The sequence below is a fragment of the Lissotriton vulgaris genome, chromosome 1_1 (genome assembly GCF_964263255.1).
Source record: "Lissotriton vulgaris chromosome 1_1, aLisVul1.2, whole genome shotgun sequence".
Taxonomy (NCBI): Eukaryota; Metazoa; Chordata; class Amphibia; order Caudata; family Salamandridae; genus Lissotriton; species Lissotriton vulgaris.
Genome location: NC_141685.1, coordinates 1,538,241,930 through 1,538,257,219, shown reverse-complemented (window position 1 = coordinate 1,538,257,219; position 15,290 = coordinate 1,538,241,930).

Below are 15,290 nucleotides of genomic sequence, written 5' to 3'. Positions count from 1 at the left end.
AGCCTCCAATGCTATCAGAAAGAGTGTGCTCAAGCATTGGCCAGTTCTTAATGCAGGGCAACTGACACTAGAACGTCCTATGTTCGCTTTTAAACGGGCCAAAAACATCAAAGACCACTTAGTAAGAGCATCTCTGCCTACACAACCCCTAAAAACGACTATAAATGATGCATGGGGTCTCCCACTTTTAACAGGCCATTCAAAATGTGGGAATTGCATTTATTGTGACTCTACCATTGAAGGAAAGTCTTTTGAATATGGTACTATTAAATTTGACCGAAGATATTTTTCCAACTGTAACTCTGTAAATTTGGTATATGCAATTCTCTGTCCCTGCATGCTTATTTATATAGGGCAGATGAGTCAGAAAGTAAAACTAAGAATTGGCCAACACCGAAGCAGGATCCGGTGTAACACGGCCAATGCACCACGAGTTGAACATTTCAACCAAAAAGGCCACAGCGAGGAAGAATTACTTTGGACAGTTGTTTCTATCATCAAACCACCTCCAATAGGAGCGGATCTCTCCCAATTGCTCAATAAAGAGGAACTGCATTGGATTCTAAAAACTGACAGTATCAGAAAAGGCCTTAATCGTCTTGAAGACTGGACCACCTTATTGTAATCTCTGTTATATGTCATTACCATAATGTAAACTATTTTTAAAAGTCACATATTGCGGTTAATGCATGCTGCATTATTAGCTTCACACAATCACAATGATCTTTTTCACCACTCCAATATGGCCGCCACACTGCTATACCTAGTCACAGTAAGTCCCTCATTGGTTTTCACAGACCATGAGGCTTGATTAGCCAGCTCGCATGGTTGTTCGGAAGATCACTCCCATCGGACTGCCGTATTAGCCATAGCGCTATGGCCATTACAAGTAAGTGACTCTCGCCCTCCGGTAATTTAGCATGGAGCACTCTGAAACTTTGCTATGCAAGTATCTAACCCCCCGTTCCGTTTTTAGATTGAGCCATCACGCTCTTCTCCTGGCGACTCCATACAATCCTAATGGAAGCCCTGGACTTGCTTTGTAAGGTATTTATGTCCTTCACCCTTGATCCGGCACCCCGCCTTTAATAGAAGACCGGAATCGCTAACTGCACATTTTCTTTCCTCAGAAAGCCTAAATCCCCGCGGTTTCTCATCAGTAACCCAGAACGAGGCAACCAACGAGGAAACCGACATGTAGGTTACTCGGTTCCTTCTCCCGCCACCGCCCGCGATTATTGTCACATCCATGAACCTAGCCACAGTAACTTTTCACGTCATTCACGACCAAGCCATGTCATTGTTTTTCTTTTTTATCACTGGAACGACCGTTTAATCGTGACTAGTCATTTCCACTTTCACTTCCCATTGATCTTAATAGAGACCCGGAACCCACACAAATCACCATCTCTTTCAATCGCCGATCACCGACTCAACTCAGCTACATGCATGTTTCTTCACTCGCCGCAATTCTCAAGTCACCCATGTTTTTAAAATTGTTCCTAACATGCCGATACTTATATACATTTCCTGTTCTTCCTTCCCCTTTTCTTTCTTGTAAGTAATGCGATAATAGGCATTGTGTTAATAATTGTTGAACAAAACAATAATGCTGATAATTCTCGTCCTGATGATGATGTCATAATTTAAAAAGGCATCGAAACGTCGTCAACAAAAAACTGCATATGCAATATGATAATGCTATATTGTTTGATGCAATGGTATGGTTATGTTTAAGAGATTAAGTCTGTAGCACTGAACAATAGTATACAGACAGATTTTCGCTTTGCCTTTTGGCCATTTCTTTGTTGTTTTGTCTTGAATGTTGTGGGTCACGGCTGTGCCCACTTGTTATCTTGGTCTTAAAACTCACTTTATGAACTTGATCATTCAAAATAAAATTCTTGTCCGGCTGGACAAAGAAACATACTACTTATTAGGTGTATGATTATTGTTTTTTTGCTATCCTGTCCACATGTAGGGACCATTGTCTTTTGTAAATTGATACTGCCCAAGGTCCCTATGGTATACCTTTTGGACGTATCAGCGAGTTAATGGTTTTCCAAAATCTCGCCCCATCATTCTGTTTAATGTCTGAGTGTAATTTTGCCCACAAGTCCTCCTCTGTTGATTTGGTTGCTTCCCATTTCAACTTTTTTAGATTGGATTTCAGTGTCCGAAGGTGGTTTTGCTTTGCTATTTCTTTTGGGTCTAGTTGTATTTCCCTCATTAAGCGGTATATCATGTTTTTTGCTTCCTTGATTTTTTCTCTGTACTCTCGTGACAGGGTGTCAATTTTGCCGATCTTTGCAGCTGCTTTGGGCTGTGTTGCGTAGTTCGACATCGTGATTGTAAATTGTTCCCATTTTGTAACCTCGTTTAATCCAGTCCACACCTGGGGGTCGCATCAAACATCACAGAGGAAATATGGGCATCCTATCTTGACACGCACTTTAATCAAGAACCTCCTAAAAACAAGGTCCTATTTACATTAGATAACAGAATAGTCGACAATGCCAACATTGCACAACAAACCCAATTGCGTGCCGAAACCAAAGCCATATACGAACCTAACAACATCTCAAAGCTCCAAAACAGCATCGAATGTCAAATAAAAAAAGGTAGAAGGGAAGGAGCTCCGGGACCTAACGGAATCCCCCCAATCCTCTTCAAGCAAGATGCGGGCTACTGGGCAGCAGCTCTCAAACCCCTTTTTCTGGAAATCAGGTGCTCGAACATCCTGCCAGATTCCTGGAAGGGCTCTATTATAACCCCAATATACAAAGCAGGGGACAGGGCTCTTCCTCAAAATTACCGACTAGTGGCCCTAATAGGCAATGAGGCGAAGTACTTCGCAGGATTACTGCTGGAGGAACTACAGGAATGGGCTTTAAAGAAATTGCTGATACCAGTTTATCAGACAGGTTTTGTCAAAACAGTGGGCACGATGACTAATATCCTAACCATGGGCCTACTAATAGACAAGGCAGAGACGAAAAAACTGCCACTACATCTCTGCTACATAGATTACAAAGCGGCTTTCGATAACGTCAATCGGAATCTCCTGTGGTCTAAACTAAAGAATTGGGGGATCTCAAAACCGCTGCTGGACCTGTTAATAAACCTGCACACGGAGACCTGGATACGAATAAAGGTGGGGGACGGCTCATTGCTGTCCAGGCGCATACCGACAAACAATGGCCTCAAGCAGGGTTGCGTCCTGGCCCCAACATTGTTCAACCTGTTCTTGGGTGACCTGGCGCCAAATCTGATTGACTGCAACTCACACGCCCCCAAACTAGGAGGGCTTAGTATACCATGCCTCTTATATGCGGACGACATTGTTCTCATAAGCCATACTAAAGTAGGACTTCAAAGACTCCTGAACATCACTGAGAGCTATTCTGAGGCAAATGATTGAATAGTTAACCTTGAGAAAACTCAATCTATGACCATCAGTAAAAGAAAAAGAAAAACCTTCACGTGGCTCTGGAACAAATCTCGCATTAAAGATACGTCAATATACAAATATCTAGGCGTGAAAATTGACAACGGCGGCCGATTCATTGCACAAAGGTCTTGCATCAAAGGCAAAGGGATAGCTCTGGCAATTGCTTTAAAAACCTTGAATAACAAGCTATCTGGTCCATCATTAACACCACTGGTACAAGCTATCCGAGCAAAACTTCTGCCAACAATCACTTATGGAAGCGAGGTTTTACGAGGCAGAGATGCAATAATACTTGACAATACAATCACAGCCGCATATAGAATCATCTTTAGTCTTCCTAAGTGGACCTCCCCATCACAGATTAGGCTGGAGTTTGGCATTCAACAACAGCTCCTGGGACGCCAGGGGGCCTACATCTGTGCATGGGACAAAGTGAGGAAATCTGCACAGCGAACCTTGAACGATCATCTATGGAGTGAAATAGAGCAGAGTTCGACCTCGCCTGCAGCCAAATATCTTGCAAAAAGTCTTGTAAACACCGGGATGGAACAGTTCTGGGCATCCTCCTTAGACCATAAAACCTTCAACAAACTGGTTAAGAAATCTATCAAACACCAGTCGTGGGTACAAGACAAAACAGTTTTTGCAAAAAGAACGCATGCTTGGATGATTTTGAATTCTTACTCGGCAAAAGCTCCTCAGAACTATTTGGGCTTGGGCTATGCAAAAAAGACAAAAATGTGCTTCTTAAAATACAGATTTGGGCTGCTGCCCTGCATCCAGCATTTCCCGCACTGGTTAAAAAAGAAAGCAGGTTTGTCATGCCGGCTATGCGGTCATAGAGAAGAAGACATGATTCACTTACTATGCTCTTGCGAGAAATTGCTGGATGAGAGGAAATCCCTTTTAAAACAACACTTTATTCGGCTTGGGATACGTACACGAAGGAGTGCAGTACTAACATGCTTTTCATCTCAGGACCCTCAATTGAGCTGCAGCCTGGTAAAATTTTTGAAGGTTGTGGGGGACAAAATGCCAGGTCCAGAATATTGAATTGACTTGGTTCCAACTTGTCTTGTAACACAAATCATACTTAATATCAAATACTGAGAGATAACTGAATGGCTGATATGATTTTAAAATTACTAAGAAAAGAACATAAATGTTTATACAATGATGGTTTTAAACATATGTGATTTTACATTGTGCTTCAATTTTTATGTTTTGTATTGCATTGCATTTGTTTTAATTAACTGTGCAAATACAATTACTTACTTACTTACTTACTTACTATGGTATACCTTTTGGGTTCCCTTGTCCTTGTGAAAACACAGACAATATATTGAAGCAGAAGTACCTCACTCACAGGCCCCGGCGGCCGGAGCCCCCGCACCATTTCTAAGTCTCCAGGGCCCCCGGGCGGGGCCCGCGCATTTCACCATTTTGTCAGAGCCGGCACAGGCGTGCAGTGCGCACAGCGCATCGACCGTCCATTAAAATCAATATCAATGAATCATGATGCGTGTATTACAGTGAGGGCCCGGGGCCCCCTGGAGCGCAGGCCCCCCCCGCAACGCGGGGGCTGCAGGGGCTTGTGTTATGCCTGTGTGCGTGGGCCCTGTCCCCCGCATGTCTAGTGCTCATTCGCTGGGGTTGCGGGCCGGGCCAGCGGCAAGTCAAGCGGTAGAGGGTATAGAGGCAGGCAGAAGGGCAAGTTTGACACCAGAGCAGTTTCGACTCACCATACCACCAGAAATATTAACAAAAATACATCTCACCAGAAATAATAACAACAATTCATCTAATCTTACAGTGCATAAAGGAGTGAAAAGGCAAAGAGACAAAAGGCTCAGAGATTTTTCAGAATTTATTGTTATGTCATTAACTCGAAATTTTCCTTGCAAAGCAGAAAACCATGCTTCTACGAAACCAAACACAGGTATTATTAAACACTTCTAATTCTTTCCAAAATGCACCCACCCAGTGCTGCATTTATCCATGCACAACCCAAATTGATATTATTTTCCTAGCCAATGTTAATAAAGTGCACAAAAGCAACAGTAGTCCTTTTATTTTTCATTTGTCAAGAAGCATTTGTGGCCTACTTCAGTGCTTTAAGTACAGGCTTGTGCAGTAGCATTTTTCTCATGTTAGACTCTATTCCACATTAGTTTTCACCGCACACTGTTAAGACGTGTTACTAAGGGTTCAATTTGAGCAGGTTTTATTTAGAAAAACCCTGCTCCATCATTACCAATCTTAATAAACTCCCTGGTAATAAAAGAGCAAACAGCAACAAATGTATTTGTGATTCAGTCACACATTGCTTTAGGGATAAGGTTGACCGAATATATCTGGAGTTTGCCACAAATAAAAATCTAAACTAAAGGAAAAACATTAAGAATAAATACACTACTGGGGTGTTAAGAAGTAATCAGAATGACCTTAAACAATCAACTCCTCTTTAATTTGCTCCAGTGACATTGGATCAGGTGATTGAGCTAATCAACACTGCTTAGGGGCCGATTCCAATTTCGGCTGGTAGGGCACCGAATTGGGTTTGAGATTGGCGGATCCGATTCAGAGGCTGACTTTCCGTCTGAGTCGTACACGGGTCCAGACGTCGAAGTACGATGCAAACAAGTGCGAAATCTCCATCCAAATCGTTTCCGGTTCCGAACCGCTTCGTACGACTCGGTCACAAGCAAACCGAGGCGCAATGGAGACTTTTCCCGACTGAGCTAGGACAGTGCTCGATACGGACAGCCGGATTGAGTCGGAGCACAGGACACAGGGGAGACCCATGGGGCTCCCCAACACAGGCATGTATGGTGTGGATGGCACAGACGTGCACCCACTGTAGGCGGCGCACTTGTCTGTGACGTACCAATTCAGTCAATCTGAGCCCATGTACCTGTCGTACGACCGGCTCCCATTGACTTCTATTGGAGTCCGATCGAACCGAATCTGACAACATAAGGCCGCATCGTACTCCCTCAGTCGGACTGCAGGAGTCCAGGTCGGTCCGAAAACACCCCGGATCCGGCTCGGTCAGAATGCTTTCCAACCCAGATCGGAATCGGCCTCTAAGTCAGGATCTCGAAAAGACCCATGTCCTCTGTCGATGATGAAACTGATCCCAGAACTTATAGCTAACAATCTTAAAAGCATTTTTAACTATATGCTTGGGACTGTACATTTTCCTTCGCAGTGGAAAAAGGCTTCAATTCTTCCACATCTTAAATAACTGAGCATGAACCCTGAGGATCCAACTTACTTTCGTCCCACCCCTTGTTTGCGATTCATGGCATTAATAGTAGAAAAGGTAATGAATCAACAAATCACTGACAGAAAATCGACATCAAAAATATCGACGGCAAAAATATTGGAGGTGGAATATCGACATCAAAGATATCGAAGTCCTATCTACATTAAGGTAAGTACAGAAATATTGTAAAAGAAATATTGTTGTAAAAAATATCCTTTTTTAATATTTAAAAATAATATAAAATCAAATAAGTAATACATATAATGAAAATAAACATAGTTAAAAATATATTTAAAATTATAAGTTATACATATAATGTAAACAAATTAAACATATACATATGAAATATAATATATATATACTTAATATTATTTACAATTAATTACTCTATTAACTTATACATTGGTAAAAAATAATTTATAAATGATAAATACATACATACATATACAACAATATTATAACTAAAAATATCAACACTGTACCTAACAAATTTTAAAAATTTATTTTAAATGAATAGGACACTACATTAACTAAAACAATAAACATTGGATAGCGTAGGGGTAAAAATTACTATTCCAACTCCAGAGGGTGCAACAGTAGGGAAAGTGTTAGATAGCTTAGGGGTTACAATTACTATTCCGACTCCAGAGGGTGCAACAGAAGGGAAAGTGTAAGATAGCGAAGGGGTTCAGATTACTATTCCAACTCCAGAGGGTGCAACAGTAGGGAAAGTGTTGGATAGCATAGGGGTAAAAATTACTATTCCAACTCCAGAGGGTGCAACAGTAGGTAAAGTGTTGGATAGCAAAGGGGTACACATTACTATTCCAACTCCAGAGGGTGAAACAGTAGGGAAAGTCTTGGATAGCATAGGGGTAAAAATTACTATTCCAGCTCCAGAGGGTGCAACAGTAGGGAAAGTTTTGGATAGAGTAGGGGTAAAAATTACTATTCCAACTCCAGAGGGTGCAACAGTAGGGAAAGTGTTGGATAGCGTACGGGTAAAAATTACTATACCAACTCCAGAGAGTGCAACAGTACGAGAAGTGTTGGATAGCATATGGGTCAAAAAAACTTACCAATAATTGAAATAATAATAAAAAAATATATCAATGTAATTATTAAATCACAACAAATTAATTAACAATACTAATAAATAATTATTTAAAAATAATTACCAATTAATAATTAATTTACAATGAAAGTAAATACAATTAAATAATAATTATAAAAAATGTAAGATATAATAAAAATTAAAAATAAATACATTACAAAACAAAAAAAAATAACTATTAAAAACATTTAGCAAATAATAATGAACTAAAAATAAATTATTGATAAATAGCAATTCATTAAAATTTTAAAAAGATATTACAAATTAATACATAATAAACATTTTTTTTAAAACATTAAAACATAAATAATTAGTAAAAATGTATTACCAACCAATAATTTAATTATCAATACTCAGCACTAAAATATATATTTACGTAATTACAATTAAATTACTTCCCACGCTATTACCCTATACCCTCACAACACACTTCAATAATAAATTAATACACTTAATAAAATTACCAATAAATCAATTAATAAACATGTATTGCCAATTAACAACAAATTAAATACCAATTAATAATTAATTAACATAATATTTATCAATACCAACAAATAAAAATTACATATTTACTTAATTACAATAATTACTTCCCACCCTAGTCCCCTATAAACCCACAACCCGCTACAGAACTAAAAATGCAAAATGTGTTTAAAAATATTTATTAATTCCTAAAAAATATATTTAATTAATTTAATATAATTAAATTACTTCCCACCCTATTCTCCTATAAACCCTCAATCTGCTACGGTACTAAAACGCAAAATTTATTGAAAAATATTTAATAATTCCCAAAAATAAGGAATTAATTTACTTTAATTAAAATACTTCCCACCTTCCCTATAAACACACAACCTGCTATGGTACTAAAATGCATAATTTACTTAAATAAATTATTACTAACTTCAAAAATGTAATACATATATTTTAAAACTAGTTCAATGATTAACATAACTTCTAAAAATAAACATATAAAATCAAATACATAACATTAATATTAATATTGGGGGCGCTAGAGGGCGCCAAGCAAGATGGTCGCACTTGTGTGAGGCTCTTGCAGCTCGGGGACACATCCGACATATATCTTGGTCATCCGGATCCTAAGGGCAGCTAAAATCACAAATCTGAGCAGCGGAATTGCACAGCAGGTCTGTGGGCGAGAAAGGAGACGTTACCTGGCCTTGGAGCGCTGATTCTCGAGTCTGGCCTGCGGAGTTGGATGGAGGCTACATGGCAGCGCTGCGGGATCAGCCGACAGAGCAGAGCGAGCTATGGTGCTTGCTGTGACAGACCCGCCTCTGGATCAATCGAGGGTGCAGAATGAGCTATGTGCCTGCTGTGCCTGTTCTGCCTCTGGTTCTGGGAGCTGCGGGCCCTGGTTGTGTGGAGGGCCTACTGGTGCCTGCAGAGAGGGGGAGAGCTGAGCCGGACTGGAGTCGGGCCCCTATTGTATGGGGGAGGAGCCGTGCCATCATTGCCTGCCCGGTGGGTGTGGAGCCGCTTGGGGGCTGCTTGGGCGGCCTGGAACTGCGACTGGAGCGCCGTGAGATACCCTCCAGGTGCCCCCCCCTGTGGCCTGCCATGCTATGCATGAAGGGGAGGTGACTTGAAGCGGTTGGAGCCGAGGCCCTGGCCGTGTGACAGAGGAGACACAGAATCGCTGCCTGTCTGGTAGGGGGGAGGCCCCTGGGGGGCTGTGAAGGGGGTCGGGCTGTACCCAAGGGGCTGCAGGATACCCACCGGGTGCCCCCCCCTGAAGCCGACCGCGCTCTGAGCGAGGGGGGGTGGAATGACGTTACTGAAGCCGCTCACCTTGCGTGAGCGGGGAGGGCCTTTGACTGCTAGCCCGGAGGCCTCCCGGGATCCGGTGGCGCAATTGCGCCTGGCAAGTCGGCTTGGGAACACCCCCCCTGGGAGCTGGCAGAGTATTGTGCAGCGGGATGCGGCGAGACTTCAGAGCTCTGAGAGGGGCGTAGTTGGCCCCATCCATGGAGAAGGAGAAATAACCTGCTGTAGACGGGGGAGACGGCCCCTCTATGGCCCTGGGGGGGCTGCTTTTGCGCCTTGAAGCACTGGAAGCTGTACTGCCGTGCGGGGCCCCTGGGAGATGCCTCCCTTATAGAAACTGAGGTGGAGCTAGAGCTGCAGGCTTAACATAGGGAGAGATGTACTGATTGACATGTGGCCTGCATTCCTGACCCCCTTTAGAGTGACGAGACACATCTGGACAGCTGCCCTCTGACGATCAGGGGCTGCGTTTCCTGCGGGGGTGGTCCCCTGACACTCCAGGGAGCTCAAGACAACCGCTAGAACGCCTGATAACTGCTGCGCTCTGCGTACCCACGTGGAACCCGGTGGGGAACACTGCACATGTATTTGGTGGAGGTTATTCAGCTGCTCCTTTATGGTGAAACAAATAATGGCTGTTGACTTCAACGCACAGTTGGTGAACTAATGGACCCTACTTTGTTGACAACTGGTAGTGGAACTCTGTAATTTCGAGGCCAGTTGCTGGAGCAGGGGATGCATTGACATTGCCAGGTCTTATGATTTCTTGAGGAAGTGCTGTAGGAGGAGGTGCCCCCTGGCATGGGGAGACACATGGGAATATGGCTGGAGCGTCTGTGGGCTGTTGGTGTGTGGATACATGTAGGACCTGCCCTACAGATATTTTAGGGGACTAATCTTGGACCCTTCCTTGCCTATACGAAAGTACAGAGCCTGGCGGCTTCGCCAGTGGACATCCTGAGGTGGGCCCCTTGCTGAGGGAGCTCTGAACATTGCAGGAGGGAGTTGTGGTGCGGTGGAGCTCCTCCTTGTTGCTAGGCCTTGGCACTGCGCCGACAGTGGTGGACCGCTGTTGAGAGTAGGCCTGTACTGATTGCCACCATGGGGAAGTTAGATGGCCAACACCTAAGCTTAATTTTGAGGCGAGGAAGGAAACGCGATCACACATGGACCCAGAGGAGGAATCAGCGGAGATTCAGGCACCCTCAACTGCTGTCCTGAGGGACCTGTTGTTGACCATGCCATCTAGTCTGACTTCTATTGAATCAAAGATGGACCCCATGTCTGCGCAGTTAGATGGCATATCGCATAGAGTGGACAAACATGAGGAGCGACTGACTGAGACGGAGCGGTGCATTTCTGATCTTGAAGGCACATTCACAACAACTACGTCCCGCACACTGGAAATGGAGAGGGTCCTGTGGGTGATTGCTGCCAAAATCGAGGACCTCGAGTCCCTTTCTCAGAGGAACAACCTCCGCGTATTGGGAGTGTCGGAGTCAACCTCGACTGAGAGAATGGAAGACTATGTGGAGCATCTTCTCATTGCTCTCTTTGGAAGGGAGGGCTTCTCACCAGTGTTGGTGGTAGAGAGGGCTCATCAATCGCTAACGGCTCGTCCGGTGCCTGGGGCTACACCTCGCCCAATAATCGCCGGCCAGCTCAATTACCGGGACCGAGATGTGGCTCTTCGCCTGTCCAGGGAGAAAGGTCTGCGCCACCACGAGGGGATGGACATCTCGATATATCCAGACTTCCCCATGGCTGTCCAGGAACAGAGAAGAAAATTCCTATCAGTGAAAACTCACGCCAGGTGGTTCTGCCCTGGACGATGTAGGTGAGAGGGGCTTGTCTATATCGGGGATGGGGTTGGGGAGGGAGGAGACCTCCCCCCTCACAGGGGGGATGGGGCCTGTTGTGTATGCTTTAGTTTGCTGAATGATGTCTTGGTAGTCTTTGCAGTGACGACCGTTTAGTAATCACTCGGAGATCCCTCCACTCCGCTGCCCACCCGGGGATGCTATGGACAGGTATATTTTGTCCCTGTTGCCATCTACAGAGCAGATTTATATGGCACTGTTCTCACTATACATTGTAATTTCTTGAAGACCATATACATGACTACCTGAGCGCCCTTGTTTTATGGAAAATGAGTTATCCTAGGTGTCGCAATGGCTGACCTCTCAGCTCCCCCTGGTTACCGTTTTTTCACCTGGAATGTACGTGGGATGGGAGAAGCCCGTAAACGTAGGCATATTCTATCCTTTTTAGATAGGCACAATATACACTGTGCTGTGCTGAAAGAGACGCATTCTAGTCCCACTGTTCCCCCCACATTTGCTACTCAATGGGCAAGTCATACATGTTTCTCCTCTTACTCTTCGTATTCTCACGGCACGTGTATACTGGTGAGAAAGTTCCTTCCATACACCCCGCTGGGGAATATTATGGATAGGCAGGGTCAGTACTCTATTCTTTGGGGCAGGATAGCTAACCAGAGCTTCACCCTTGTGTCCTGCTATGGGCCCAACATGGACGGTCCGGACTTTTTCCGTGTGCTTTGGGGAAAGATCATGGAGATTGGGTCCCTGCATATGTTATGGAGGGGGGGGGGATTTCAATGTGACTGTTGCTCCTGGTCTGGACCGCTCCCACCCACAATCGCACCACTACTCTTGTTCCCAAGCCACACTCAAATCGGTACTTGAGGATTACGAACTAGTTGATCCTTGGCGACACATGCACCGACAAGGCGGGAGGGTACCTGCTATACTACGGCTTGAGCATCATGGTCAAGAATAGATGCATGGATTATTAGTAAGGGCCTTGCCCTGTGGGTGACACACTCTTCCCATCTCTCTAGGACCTATTCGGACCACTCTACGGTGTTGGTTACAGTGACACTTCCACAGACTGACTCTCCTTTTCAGTTATGGCGCTTTAATCCACTCTCCTTGATGGACCCAGTATTCAAGCAGGAACTTGAGCAGGAGATCACTGATTTCTTTACCAGAAACCAGGGCTCGGTGGAGGGATATTCCACGCTGTGAGATGCCTTCAAAGTTACTGTGAGGGGCATATGCATTGCAAAGAGTAGTGGGGTCTTGCGGGACATACTTTCTACCTTACGTCGACTGGAAGGGGAGCTCGGGCATATGGAGGTGGAAATGCGGCAAACACCCACTCCTGTACTGCAAGCTAAGCTACGCAGCATTCTTGATGAATATCAAGAGACAGCGGGGAGAGATTGTCATCACAGGGGAAAATATTTTAGGGCACGGCAATACGGAGAGGGGGATCGACCCGGGAAGATGCTGGCGCCGTTGGTTCAGCCCTCACGCTTCTCGAATACGGTACTGGAAATTGAGGGGGAGGATGGTCAAATGCATACTGATGCGGCTGAGATTATGGAGACTTTTAGGGGGTTTTACAAAAGGTTGTATAAAACTCATAGAACACAGTCAGTGGACTTTACCCCCTTCTTCAAGGATACAGCAATATCCTGGCTAGGGGATGGGCAGAGGGAATTCCTTCTGAGACATCACAAGTTTGATGAAATTGTTACAGCCATAATGCAGCTCCAGTCTGGGAGGCCCCGGGCCCGGATGGCCTCCCAGCTGAATTTTTTAAAACATTCCATCGCCTTCTCATCCCGTTGCTGAGACATGTGTTTGAAAAGGCTTGTGAGAGTGGCATACTTACTTCCTCTATGCATGAGGCCAGTATTATTTCCATACCTAAGCCTGGTAAATCGCCTATATCCTGCGACTCATATAGACCTCTCTCCTTAATAAATGTTGTTGCAAAAATCCTGGCCAAGATCATTGCTAATCATATCAGTCCCCTTATGACGGCACTGGTGCTTCCGGATAAGTCAGGATTCGTGCCCACCCGAGGCACTTCCCACAACTTGTGGACGCTATTTGCACTTCTTCATGACATAGATCCGGACGTCAATGCTGCTGCAAAATTTATTGATGCCACTAGGGCCTTCTACTCCCTGGAGTGGGACTATCTCGCCTTCGTTCTTCAACGTATAGGATTCCCGACCCCCTTTATGGAGTGGATCACCTTGCTCTATTCCCGGGTGCGAGCCAGAGTGGTGGTGAATGATTTTCAGTCTGCGCCCTTCTCTATCACACGGGGCACCCAACAGGCATGCCCCTTGTTACCGCTGCTCTTCGCCATAGCTATCGAGCCCTTGGCGGCAATAATCCGCCAACACTATCGGGATTATGCATTGATTTACCCTGAGAGGCAAATTTTAATCTCTTTATATGAGGACGATTTAACACTCTACCTGCGAGATCCTGCGGTCAGCCTTAACCCCATTCTTCGGTTGCTCTTTGGCCATTTATCGGGATTAAATGTAAATTGGGAGAAAGCTCATATTTTTCCTCTTACCACAGGGAAATTCCTGCCTGACTTTCCCCTGAAATGGTGTGGTGACACCGTTACTTATCTCGGTATTAGGATCTCTAGGTGTCAGGAGGAGCTGATGCGCTCCAACTACGACCGCATACTGGATATCATCACGGATAAGATAGCTGGGTGGATTTTGATGCCTCTTTCCATGGCGGCTAGGGTGTCGCTGATCAAGATGATAATCTTACCCAAACTCCTTTACTTATTTTATTAACATCCCCTATGCTCCCAGTCGATACTTTTTTAACTGTGTCAAAACACAACTAATTCAACTAACATGGGGAGGGAAGAAGCCCAGACGGGCGTTGGAAATCTTGACCAGGCCCTTTGAGGATGGAGGATTCGAGGTCCCGGATGTAGACCTGTATTTCGTCTGCGCTCAGGCCTACTTTGCGGCGTATTGGCTCCACCCTCCCCCTACATGCTCCACCTGGCCATCAAAGATGGATACATGACTCCCACACCATGTACAGCATATCTTAGCACGCCTACAGTACTTAGGCACTTGGCGGTTACTACTGTTCAATGCATGACTAGCACCTGGCGCGACCTCACATGTACAGTTAAATGCCCTATTCTCTATTCGCTGCTGATGCCTTTGCAGGGGAGGCAAGCTATTCCAGTCACTGCAGAAGGGGGGTGCAGACGTATGCTGCAGAACCTGTCCTGTCTCACTTGGGGCCAGTTATATCGTAACGGGAAGTTTAAAACTAGTGAGGAGTTCTTTGGCCCCCACATCCCCACCCCTTTGGAGCGTTTTTTCTATGTGAGGCTTAGGCAAGATGTGCGCTCTCTGACACAGGATTTCCCGTTAGAACCTGCTATCATGATTCCTCTGTTGTACCTCTTAACTCAGAGGGAATGGGAGAGGAGCCCTGGTCCGGCTAAGGGGAGGTGGGAGAAAGAGTTGGGCACCCCAATCATGGAGAAGCAGTGGGCCTATTGCTGTTGTCAAACAGGGGTCAACTCCGCCAGCAGCCGATTACGTCTGATACATTATAGATACCTTTATCGATAATACTATACGACTGCTCGGTTACATCGGCTTCGTTTACGAGGTACTGCCCACTGTGATAGGTGTGGGGCTGGGGATGCTGATTTTGGTCACTTAGCCTGGGGCTACCCAACTGTTAGGGACTATTGGAGGGAGGTGCTGCTGGCGCTGTCTGACATGGTTGAAATACAGGTGCCAGATGATCCCCTAACCACGCTTTTAGTCCATACGGAACAACTTCCCACCA